We start from the raw sequence: 13,486 nt of genomic DNA on the forward strand, positions 1-13,486 counted from the left end.
ACCAAAATTCCAAACGCATTTTCAGAAATACTCCTAGCTCGGCTTAGACGGTAGTTAAATATCCTTTTGTCATCTGTAAAACCTTTTCCAGGATAAGGTCTCGTCATATACCTTTTAAGAGGAAAGGCTTCATCACCTACAATGACCATTGGCAGTTCGAAATTTGTTCCAGGTAGTGCTCCACCTCTGGGAACAATGAGCTGGCCATGCTCCAGAGCTCTTCCAAAATTCGAGTTTAAAAAAATACCTCCATCCGAGTTTTTCCCGTAAGCTCCGACGTCTACCACAATGAAGTTGTAGCATGTGTCAACTAAGGCTATAAGTACAATGGAGTATGAGTGCTTGTAATTCCAGTATAAACTGCCTGATAACTTCGGAGCTTGAATTGTAACATGCTTCCCATCCAAGGCTCCAATACAGTTGGGGAACTGCCACTTTTCCCAAAACTCAGATGCCACAGTGTTCTATTTTGCTTCATCTGGCACAGGCATGACCTCGTTTTGAATAACGTCCACTATTGCTTTACATGTACTGTGAATGATAGCAGCTACAGTCGATCTGCCCAGCCTATAGCTGAATGAAATTGTCTTGAAAGTATCCCCAGTTGCAAGAAACCTGAAAAAAAGATATTTTGATAGATTTTAACATAAAATTATTATTCTAAAAGAATCTTTTTTAGCAGGGCCGGAAGAGTGCAGGAAAAGGTGGGCCTCGTTTCGAGATCAGTTCCGTCGAACTCTACAGAAGACGAAGACAAAATCAGGACAAGCTGCAGCCAAAAAACAAAAGTACAAGTACGAAGACATTTTGGAATTTTTGCTCCATCATATTGTGGAAAGAGAAGCCCTCTCAAATGTGCCATCAATAGAATACCAAAGGGATGATTCTGAATTTGACCCAAGAGTGGAAGAGCCTGAACATGATCCCGAAAGTGAGCTTGAAAGCCAAAATGATGTTTCTCAATATCCTGGTACAAGTTCACAGATAACAGTTCAGCCTACCTCTCTAGTTCCTCCAGCTGAGTCCACGCAAGCCATTTCTGGGCAAAGAAACCACTTCATTAGGCCATTGAATGCTACACGAAGGGGATCAAATTATAAAAAACCGGCGCAAGAGTCTCCTTCGAGCCAACTTATGGCGTACATATTAGCCGAAAAAGAGGCAGAAAAAATCAGAGTTAATACTTAATTGGACCCCGTATTACTAAACCAGGTAAAAACTTCAATTTTAACCACTGTGCAAGACTTTGAGTTAAAGCAGTTATCAAAAAATGAAAGCGTCGCAGGCAGCAATGATTCCTCCACACGTTCATCATTCACCAATGAATCACCTCATTACAGTTCCCTTAACGAAAGCAATCAACAAATAACGAATCCACTTTCCGTGCATACGGTGAACCACGCCTCGTTTTTTAAATTGTATAAATAATAATATTAACATGTTAAGTATTAAAAATTTGGATATTAAAGTACTGATTTTTTGAAATTGTGTTTCTATTAACACTGGTGACTCTCTTATACAATTATGCAAAACTACAGAAATTAGAAAAGAAGAATATTTGGTCATGTGTGTGTGTTATATATATATATATACACACACACATATGTACACCTCCTACAAACCGCACAAATATGGGCACATACCTTAAGCACACAGCCAGACGTTCTCTTAGTGGAATACATCTCCTCCAAAAAGTATCGTTCTTCTTCAGATGTTCTTGGAGCTTGTTGAGGAGAAGATGGAGAAGAAGGTATTTTTTGTCATTCGAAAATATCCGAAGAACTTGATTTAATCATCCATGAGACGATGAAACAGGGTATATTAAATTATTCCTCAATGGGTCTTGATTTCTATGCACTGTCCACCCAAGTTCTCTTTCTTCGCCTCCTCAAAGTTTCCTCTTTATCCTCTTCATCTAGAGCCAAGGCAATCACCGCTAGATCACTGTCCCGAAAGTTTGAAAACATGATCGAGATCAGAAAAACACACCACGCTAGGAACAGAAATGAGACAATACTGACGGCCGTCGCACGGGACAGTGACGGGCCAGTGTGTTCTCCTACCACCGTCACCAACAATCGTCCGTGCCGCGGCCGTGTGTCGGCCGTGTGTCGGCGCGGGCTCGGTGCGGTCATGTGTGTCCCGGCCTTATGACGTTAGTTGCACACATTCAGGCGTTTTCCTTGTACTTTCCTTCGCTTATATCTTGAAAACTAGTAAGAGTTGGCGGCTGAAATTAAAACTAAATCTTATGGGTATCCATTTCATCCATGGGCTATCACCTAGCAACATATATTTGTTTATTTATTTATTTAATTAATGATTCAAAAACAGCCAAAATGGCCTTTACATTGAAAACAAAACATAAAATCTGCAGCTTTAACAAATACAAACTATAAAGATGGATATAAAAAAGAAAAAAGGGATTCAGAAGATGGCTTTTCGAAGCTGCCTCTTGAATAATCTGATGGGCTTTGAAGGATTCAGTAAAAGGGTGAGTACTCCAAATGGTATTGAAGGAGGTAGGGAGTCTGTAAAAAAGTGATCTCTGAGAGAGATCACTTTTTTTGAGACTGAGATCTGGCCATGACACTAGATAGGACTTCAATTGTTAGACTTTGGCAAGCGGTCGCACTTGCTCTTCTATTTTTCTCTCCTTTTCGAATAAAATTTCTCCATTTGCAGCAGTAGCACGGTCAATAAATTCCCAATCAAGAGGGGAGAGAAACGATTAAAGTCAAAGATGCAATGCCATCAGTTTCTTCGCGTTTCAGTCCAACAGTTTTCATTTTTCGTGGATTTTTTCATGGACCAAAGTCAAGCTGGTTCTTCTTTAAACAAGGTTCACTGCTGGTAGCTTACTAACGCCTTAACTAAGACAAATTTAGGGATGGTATATTCATCACGGCATCTCAGCAAAAAGAAAAGAGAACGAAGCAATCTTGCCGTCTTCTTACGCAGTTTCTCCAACCGGCGGATGCTGTGGTTTATTTCCTCCCCGCAGAGGCATGAAAAATAATACGTAATTCTTTCCCGACGAATTATTTGCGAGAAGTATTCACGAGATTTTCATCAATTTGTATCGTTGTTTATCACCATATTTTCATGGGACGTTTCGTCAACCATCATCAGGGTGAATGAGTAAGTTTGACTGAGCAAAAAACATAATGAAAAGTACTTGTCTATTTCCACACTTATTTATTCCAATTGACCCAGGTATTGACACATGAAGCCATTTTCTAGGTGACATATAATGTCAAGGTGATGAATAATGACAATTTCAATGTTTTGAAAATTGTATTGTGTGCCAAAATCTGGGTCGGTTGGAATAAGTTAGTATGGAAATAAACATGTACTTCCCACTGATTTATTGAATCCTTATACTTTTAGGTCAAGTTAAATATAAAATATTTCCACAAAATTGCGCCGGAAACTGTATCTTGAACAAAAAACCGTTGAGATGTAACTATAAACAGCTAGAACAATCAGGTTACCTTTGATCGGACGGAGAGACCTAGTAATTTGGATGAAAAGGAAAATTCTAATCATTTTTTTCTTCAAAATAAATTGACGTAGCAAAAAAGATGTTTGTTCAATGACTATATTGTTATCTTAAACCCCAATTGGCAGGACTAATGAAATATCTAGTGCGTTTCAGGCCATGCCATAATAAAGGGAATGTAGAATGTTTTTGTCAAAGAGCTGTGGACGGCAGGGGAAGGTTGGTCGTTTGTGAAAGTGAAAGGTTCAGTACCTGAGGCATAGTTTCACATTGTGTGGCTATTATGATACCTCACCAGGCAACACCGTCGTGTATATTTAGAAGGATAAGATTCCTTCATTTCCGATAACTGCATTTGAATATTAGAACGACAATTCTTCGCCCCTTCTTCACAATATTTCCTAATTAGTTTCTTCATTTTGTGTTCTATGAGCTTCTTGTTGACTCTCTGAAGAGGAGCCATAACAGTCCTGAATAAATCGTCGTTAGTACGCTCAGTAACTTTCTAAAGTCAGTCCACAAGCATGACCAGGGGCGGATCAAGGATTTGTTTCTGTGGGGGGGAGACACAAGGGTCTGAAAGGCAAACGATCTTCTCATTTTTGAGATTGAAAATGACATAAAACAATTGCTGTACGAAATATTTCCTTCATTTTAATATGAAAGTTATTACTTATATGAAATTAAATAATAGAGGATCCGCTATACACAAAACAAAACGAATGTAAGGATGACTGTATAAAAAAATTGTCTATTTTTTAAGCGTCAGGGGGAGCATGCTTGTGGACCCCCCCCCCCCCAAATCCGTAAAGGAACCCGTCGCAGCCGTCTGTGCAATTTTCAGAAATCGACCTTTGCGTATTGCTTACGCGTTTCATGTCTACTGGGAATCGATTTCACTTGATCGGTTGCACAATTGGTGCATCTTGACTACTTTAACCCTCACCAAGAGTCCCAAGCACGATGCCAGAGGTAGGAAAGCCCCGTGAACCCCTCCCACAGTCAAAAAGTGCCATCATCGAAGAAAGTGGAGAAGAAAATAAGGTTTTTCTGCGAGTAACCCAACGAGCGAGGAAGAGAGAAACATCCGAGTTATCTGGGAAACCTAAAACAACGCATGTAATACAATTATAATATTCAGAGAATTTCGAAGATAATGCTGCATGATACAATATTTTTTCGCCACATCGTCTTGTAAAAATTGTGTAAATATAACTTTCATTAGCCTCACGGTGACCATTCGTGTTCGCGTCCCCGTGTACCTGTCAGGATTTTCAGTCACATTTCAGTGCTAAGCAGTTACTCCCTAAGCTTAAGTTTACTCAGAATATAAGCAGTGCCTACATTCTAGATGTCATAACTAACTTCCATCCTGGAAATATTAAATAAGGCATAATATAAGAATCATTTTACTTCTTTGCCTGGAAAAAACTACCGGTAACTCAATTGTTTTATGAAAGGAAAAAAATTAATAATAATCTTCAGATGGGTAAGTGGATTGGTTTGAATTGCTTTGAAAATAAATATGCTTTTTCACTGAAAGAAGTAGCAAGATGTTTATCATGTTTATGGGCATCGAAATTTTAATATCGAAATTATATTTATATATTTATTTTATAGCTATGTAGGAATTCGAGCGTTCAATGACTATGAAGATATGGGTAAAATCCTCATGATACCTGGAATATATTAAGCATTATTTAATATTTGCTTAGGGAAATGTTAGTGACCGCTTAGTGAATACTTGTCATAGATAGTAAAGATAATAATTTAGCTCACATTAGTATTTTTTTATTTATGGAGTAATGAGACAAGTAGAAAACTGTCGGACAATAAATATGCCAAGAAAATGCGCTAGGAATAATGTATGCGTCAACTTGGGTGAAGTCAAAGAGTGTCTAAAATACTTAAAAATTGAGGAATAAGCATTGGCGGTTTTGGTAATCATGTGTTATAGGCATAATCTAGAAGGTTATTTCGTAGGCGACTTTTAGAATCATCTTTCAGACGTTAATTCCGATTTCTATTTCTTCCTTATGTGTGCGTTGCGACGCAGATACGTCTCGATATTGTTAATGCAAGCCAGACTACTTATACTATCTTTCTCAGACAACTATCAGTGGGAGAATCGTAAGACTGCGAACATATGCTTCGCCTTGTGTTATTTCACTGGAAGTCGGGGAAGTCGCTAAGAATTTAGGAACAGTGAAGAATGCCTCGGTAAGACTTTCGTGGACGGAGAGTAAGTCAAAGTGGTCCTCACAAGGCACGGAAGGCATTGGCATTACCCGAAGTTCGAGCTCAGCCGAATACATAGTTGCTTGCGCTGACCGTGGGGACCGACATTTGAAAGTGACTGTACCTCTATGGTTAAAATATGATAATAATAATAATAATAATAATCATCATCATCAGTTTAAATTCTTATTATGGTGTTTTGTCACAGAAAAACTGAGTAATCAAATTTTCGTCGACTAAATTTCACGATAAAGGTCTAGGTAAGGATTTTGGTGTACCCGAATTGAGGGATACCCTTATCATTGTCAACTGACTGATACATTTGGTAAAATATTTGTATTAAACTAAATTTTAAGTTCTTCTTTACATTCAAATTTATTCGAAAATATACAAATAAGGATACAGTAAAGATAAAATAAACATAGTATAGTCTAGAAAGATCTGAGGTTTTCCCGGCGTATGCTGTTGTTGAAGTTTATTCGGGATTGCCACCGGATAAGGTTCTCCATCTCGGGAATCGGGACGATGGACGACTCGGCCATCGAAACGTCGGCAGAGATGGAGAACCTTATCCGGTGGCAATCCCGAATAAACTTCAACAATAGTATAGTCTACTAGCAATAACTCGCTGTGTGAGTGGTGCAGAAGAATCAATTTTTAATTTTTCATGGTCCACATTCACATCGTGATTGAAATTATTTGTCCGTACCTGCATTGTTACTTTATTTTAAAACTCATTATCCAATCAATGCTGTGCAAAAAGGCTGTGCAAGCTAAGTTTTGAACGAATACATTGGCTTCCTTGATAAAAAGACAAAAATATTATGTACGCTTATTTTTTTCGCTGAATAAATGAAATTATTCTTCATTCAATATGACATCTCATAATTTATGTAGTGACTTGCGAAGCAATAAATAAATTATGACTACTTTAAGAGGTTTTTTTTATATTTCCTCCATATATCAGTAGTGTCATATATATACAAATATTTAGTTAAAATAGCCTTCCCTCCCGTCCATTTGTCCTTGAAGGGTTATCTCCACTAGGCCATCATGGCTCATGATGTAGCCGATTAAGTTGTTCTTCCTTCTCCTCAGGATTTTTAGAATACTTGTCTTTTCCCTTACTTTTCTTTTGCGCACATATTTTAGTTATATTAATAGAGTAATTAAATTTCTTGACTGCAGTTGTTTTTTTTATTTCAATTAAATTAATGACCACTTGAGTTCTTACCTGTCATTTTTACCTTCTCTTAAGTAAGTGACCAGTTTACTGTTCATCTTGCTTTGATTACAGCAAAAAGAGTTTGATTTCAAGGGAAAAAATGTTAAAAATATATTAATGAAGCATTTGCGAATTAATATTTATAAATGCCATTTCTTGTGAATCTTGATTGCCGGAGATATATTACCAATCGACGCAAAAATAATAACAAAAGATCATAGATGTATTCCTGGCCTTTGTTCTTTTTTGAAGCCAATGGCTCTCACGTGAACTTTTTACACAATCTCCAATGCCTTTACAAAAATTAACATTATATATGTATTTCATCATTAAAAGTTGTATGATACAAAAACCATATCGAAGCATTAATTTTCTGCTATAATCGTGATGATCATTCATGCTTAAAGTGTACATCCGGATTGATAAATAAATCAAGAAAATAGGAATTCACATTATGTATCAAAATATTTCAGCGCATGAATAGATTTATTGTCACGTCGCATATTAAAATAGATTTACTTGACCCTTCGTTAGTCGTACGGCGTTTACCACACGCCAAGCATTTTCTGTTCTTAGCTTAGTTTTCATAGTTAGGAACTCACCTTCCTTGTATCTTATGATGTTATGCTTCTGAATTGGTCACCAATGTGATTTTATGTTTTTTTCAAATTTCTGGAAAACAGTAAAGATATTTTGTTCCTTTTGGAGTCTGGTAGACGCCACGTGGCAACTTAGGCTACAATACGTTATATGCTAATACCTTCGCGATATTCATTGCAAAGTTTTTTTAATGTTTATCATTATAAGAATGAGCAGTTTAAAACATTTTAAAGTTATTTGAACAGTTATTTTTCAAATAAAACATGTTCATATAATTTCGATGCAATATAAACTTTTATAATCGTCAAAATAAGTAGCATTAATTCTTTTGTTAATACAAATATCTCCATGATGTTTTTGCATTAATTTATTACTCATACATGAAATTAATATTCTATGACTGAAATTATTAATCAGACAACTATTAGGGTGAGAATAGTATGACTGTGAGCATATGCTACGTCTTGTGCTCAAAGTAATTAATTATTACAAGTTATTTTTACTTTCATGCATTCTGTTACCATTTCAAAATGGTGTCTGTGAGACGCCGCGCGATCAATAGCGTTCCAAAATGTGACGCGATTAACGGAGGGTTAACACCCCTAGTTATATCATATTTCCCCGCGAAACTCGGATTACTTCGTCCATCAGCGACGCGAGTGGCGACTATTGTAAACTCATATAAATGCGCGGTGCATGACAACACATTTAGAGGCCCACTTGAGGATCCCTCTTGTAATATTCTTGCGCAAACATATGAATGTCGTATTTCCTTTCAAAAAGTGATGCGCGAGAAGATGAGACTAGGCATGGGTGGTACTTGAAAAAGTACCGGTATTTGTGTATTAAAAAGCAATAATAGTACTCTCCCGGTAGTACCGGCGAAAAAATACCGGTATACCGGTACTTTCATAATTGATAAGATATGTTAATAAGTCGAGATTTAACGCTTGTATTACCCTAATTATCCGGTATTTCGGCAAATTAGCGTAACATACAGCAAGAATACACTGAAAAAATCATTAACTGGATTTTTTTACGAAAATTTATCGGAAAATACATGGAAGATAGATTCTCTAATAGTGAGAAGGGTGATAGCGATGAAGTTTATAAAGGCAATGATTTTGGTGCATACCATTAAATTTTGGTGTTTTCCTGGCGTATATGAAGTATACAGTTCTCTCGGGAACTCTATCAGATGACTTGTTCTCCTAAAGCCACCGGTTTTCTTCCGACTCGAGACCAACATTAGAACGTCTCCTGCCGAGAACTTATAATGAAAAGTCTTCTTATTCATTGATAGCACATAAGATGGCAGCGCCGTGGAAGTATCGGCATTTCTAGTTCCGATACTCCGGTAGTACCGCTAAAAAATACTGGCCGGTACTACCGAAGTAGAAAAAATAGTACTCGGTACTACCGAATACCGGTATTTTTTGCCCATGCCTAGATGAAACCATGCGTCGCAGTACCTACTGCCTCTGGTTTTACTGTCCTCTCGTATTCCATTGCATCGGATTCATTCTATTTGCTAGCGATTCGTGAAGTGTGCGTGATGTTTTCCTCATCACAAGTACATCACGGGGTCGTTACATACATAGTGTCGTTCCCGCTGGTTTTCCTCGCTGACCTTCATCTGAAACCCATCGGCTGCCGCGCCTATTTCATCGGGCCTTCCCGCAGGACCGGTGGACGACTGGTATATTCCAGTATGGGGCGAGGTTAAATCAGCGACCCCACCTACGGAAGTCAGCGACAATGAGGTAAGTCAGACGAGGTATTCTCTCACTTCTGCATGATACCTTGCGAGTGATCTCTTGGGTTTTATAAACGTCTACATATTTCCCTGCAAGCCACCTCTAGGGTGCTTGGCAGGGGGTGACCAATCACACACAGCAAGAGGACCGCCACATGCACACCGCACGGTCATAGAAATAATACTCGTATGAGAAAAATACACATGCATATTCATGCAAATACAAAACTTCCCAATGGTTAGCAATTCCTATAGCAAATGCATCCCAGGTTAGAACTATGGAAAAATATGCAATGAGTCATTCTAGCGAGTGTCGCCCTTAACACTATTAATTGAGACACCGTTGCTATCCTTAATAGTACGAGAGAAGAATGATATTTTGCATCTCTCCGTTTTTCTAGCTAGAACACAGAAAGCATGCTGTTTGAAATAATATGAAAATTCATAAACAAGCATTAAGGTACATATAAGTCAGAAGACTACAATACAAGTCATCTAATCTATTTGTGAGTTCTAACGTTGCCGTAATAGTTTCCCATCGATCGTGGAAAAAACGGCATTCTGAATCTATCTGTTCTACACTCTATCTCTCTTATTTTATTTATACATGTATGATCTGACATACCGTAGTATTTCGGTGTTCTTAAGATATGGAATGGCGTTCGTAAGATATGGTACCCCACCGCCTGACGTTGCTCGGGAAGGATAGTACCGTGACAAGCGGAAATCTTGGAACTAGGAATTCATGGTCAAATAGCTGCATTCTTAAGTTTTGAGCGATTCAAGAAGTATGCCTACCCGGCAGAATTTCTCACCGCAGAAATTGTGTGACGTGACGTAATAATGAGATAACGACGCAAAAAATGCATCGGATGCAACCGAAAGTAGCACTACAGGGTTCGGGAGCATTAGATGCACCTACGTACCTACTTCGATCGCAATCTGTCGAGCCCCATGGATACGCATAGTGGACAGACAAACAGACATCGTCTTTTATAATTCTTCGTTAAAACTTTCGTGGGTGCTCGTCATTATTATTATTATTATTCTGGGTCGCTTTCCCAAGGGACTTTCTTGAGGAAAGGACCAGCATCGGTCGGGAAACGTTGGGGCCACCCAAGAATTGAGGCGGCGACATAGCCCAAAAGTTTTTATTCATATTCGTCTTTTATACTTACAGAAGAAAATAGAAAAGGAGCCTTAGTGCGTGGCGTTTTAATTTTAAAAATACGACTCAGTATTCACCTTGAAGAACTTAAGGGAATATGTTTAGATCATCTTTTCCTGCCAAAAGTTGAAAGCCTTCGCCGAGTTCTTTGAAGCCACGAGTCCGGAAGTGGCCAAAAGCGACAACAAGCAGGCAAGGCCGACGTAGAATGGGGTTCCGAAATGGGATGGACTATTTTTCAACTGACTTGAAGGCCACGGAACCATTATTTTTCACGAAGGGATGGAAAGAGGTCGCCTACCATCACCTCACGCAATCGAGCCTGGTTCACCGCAGATTTAGGGGGAGGAGCTGTAGAGAATATTATCCTTGAATAGTCATCTCTCGATGTATTTCCGTAAAATACTGCCGGCCTCATTAATCGAGTCACGATGTTCCGAATCAAATACGTCTCATTCAGGGCAATTTTAGGGTTGCATGCTGCAGCGGCGCAGCAAGGTTTTGGGGGATAAACCCCCCCCCCCCCAGAGCTCAGAGAAATTTTTAAGTTTTATTCATTTTACTTAATGGATTAGTATTACTTATAGAATAGTGTTAGGATTAATCAAATATCTCTCATAAAGCGGTAAAACTAGTCATTTTGCACCATTTATCGTAAAATTTTCTGGAGGAGGGCCCCCGTAATTTCCACTTACCTTGGTGGTTATGCAATACCCCCACACCCGTAAGTATTAGTTGGCCTAAACACCCCCCCCCCCCCGGCCTTGATTCCCAGCTGCTCCCCTGGCATGCTGGACTATTGAGTATCGCGCTTGGCTCCTGATCAAAAAGTCCTGGTTTCAAATGCCTTGGGAATCGTCGGACCCCCTCAAATGCTACTCGATGTGCTATGTGTCCCAGGGAAAAGAACTTGCAATTGTGTAGATTTCACCGCCTGCAGCGAGAATCTGGAGCGACTTGTGCCCTCACCTAAACAAATTGACCGTTACGTTAAATCGTCAGACTAAACATTTACTGGTGGGATAATCGGCTAATACGCGTGGGATAAAAAATAAAATGGTATGTTGCGATTGATTGGCTGAAAATGGCGTTCACGCTCACGTTACGTTCGTATAAGTAGCAATCATTCCCGTAAAATAAACTTGTTTGCCATCCCATATTGTTTCCATGTAACCTGTTTCGGATAACATAGTATTCGGAGTTTCTTGTCTGAGGTGATTTACACTGCACAGGGTCATTTACACATGCAGCATTAGTTTTGCTGGAAATGATAGAGGGAAACTTAAGACACTAAGGAATTCTGACAATCGTAACAAAACTCACTTCATAATGTAAGGTTATGAAGGGAACTTGGCACGTTTTCCTAATAAAAGTGCATGATCTGGATATCATCTTAACATCGTATAACGGAAACCTAAAATTCTAGGCTACATTTCATAAGCTAATAATTACTTGATGTGATAAACAAATGACACGTTATCGCTAAAATACATTAATTGAAATAAAATAGGAGACTTCTAGTAGAAATGACGATGAAATGAATTTACCAAAAAAACGAAATGCCCTCACTTCTTGATATTTAAGGAACTGGCCCCCCAACCCTGAATTTGTGGAGTGCACATGCCTGAGGCTTAGTCCGGGGCGACCTCTGCCCTCACCTAACCAAATCAATCTTAGGTTTGAATCACCTAGCGTGTGAGTGTTATTAGAAAGTCATGGCAAGGAATTTCTACTGGACGATATAAGGAATCCAATAGAACTCTGCAGTAACTGCTTAGAAATTCTGTGGAACTGTACTGAGACTGCTAGGAAATACCATAGACCTTCGTAAGCAGTAAGGTATGCTTTAGAAATTCATTTTATGGATTCATTGCATAAAGAAATTCCTTTTTCGGCTGTCGGCATATCAGCGCCAAATGAATGTATATTTTCCTTCTTCTGTGCAAAGGATTTACAAGTTGATGGAATTGATTTCGTGAAGATAGCAATTTGAAAATGTAATTTTGATATTTTCCGCATCACCCTCCGGTGCATCTGCCATTGCATATGATAGATCTAGCTATACAGTTATTTAAATGTGGTGAAACAGTTAAGTTTTTCTCAGCACAGATAGCAAGTCTTCCTCAAGCCCTCCTAAGTTACATTCCGTTATGTTTTTGTCAAAATTCATGTTACCATGTTTTTTAGCGGTTGATTTGTTTAGTTTTCTGCATCCTTTAGCACATCGTCACTGGTTGGCAAAAATACTCTCCTTTCTGTAAATCAGGTGGTTGCGTTAAGATTATCATTCACTTTCTTATTTTCTCAATCTATTTTCTTTAGACTCTTTTAAAGCGTTCTGACGAATAAAATAGAAATCCATTTCAAATTATATAAATTCATAAAGTCTAATATTGAATTCTAATTGTACCTATCCCTTGAACTTTTACGCGGTTAATATCCTTAATTCTTAATTTTAATAATGATATGACATTATTTATAGGCCACTTAATTCTTTAATCACAATTATCTTTTTTAAAAAGGTTCTGAAGTGTAGGATTGAATTCTAAGTGTATCTCTTGAACTTCTCCGTGGTGAATATTCTTAATTCTGATATGACATTATTTATTAGCCGCTTAATTCTGGAATCAGATTTACCTTTTTAAAGGTTTTCTTTAATTTTCTTTTCAAATCCGTGATACATTAATGTACTTAGTTTCATTAAAGCATGGGACACCAACATGATAGCCCCATACTCCTGGAATTTTCGTTATGATCTTGCTTCATTCCGATTTCCTGTCCGCACATTAGGTACATTAATTTAATTCGCTTGTGTATTTCGGTAAGTTGAAGGATCTAAAAGCACCAGCTCATCTACTGCGGTTAGATCATCTTTCAAAACATTTACATCTAATTTATCTTAAATACCGGCCCAACCAGCTTTAAATAATTTAACCGTATGTATGGCATATTTCACTGAAAATTGAATATTTTTATTTTGAATTTAATTTTTATTTT

The sequence above is a fragment of the Ischnura elegans genome, chromosome 7 (assembly GCF_921293095.1).
Source record: "Ischnura elegans chromosome 7, ioIscEleg1.1, whole genome shotgun sequence".
NCBI lineage: Eukaryota > Metazoa > Arthropoda > Insecta > Odonata > Coenagrionidae > Ischnura > Ischnura elegans.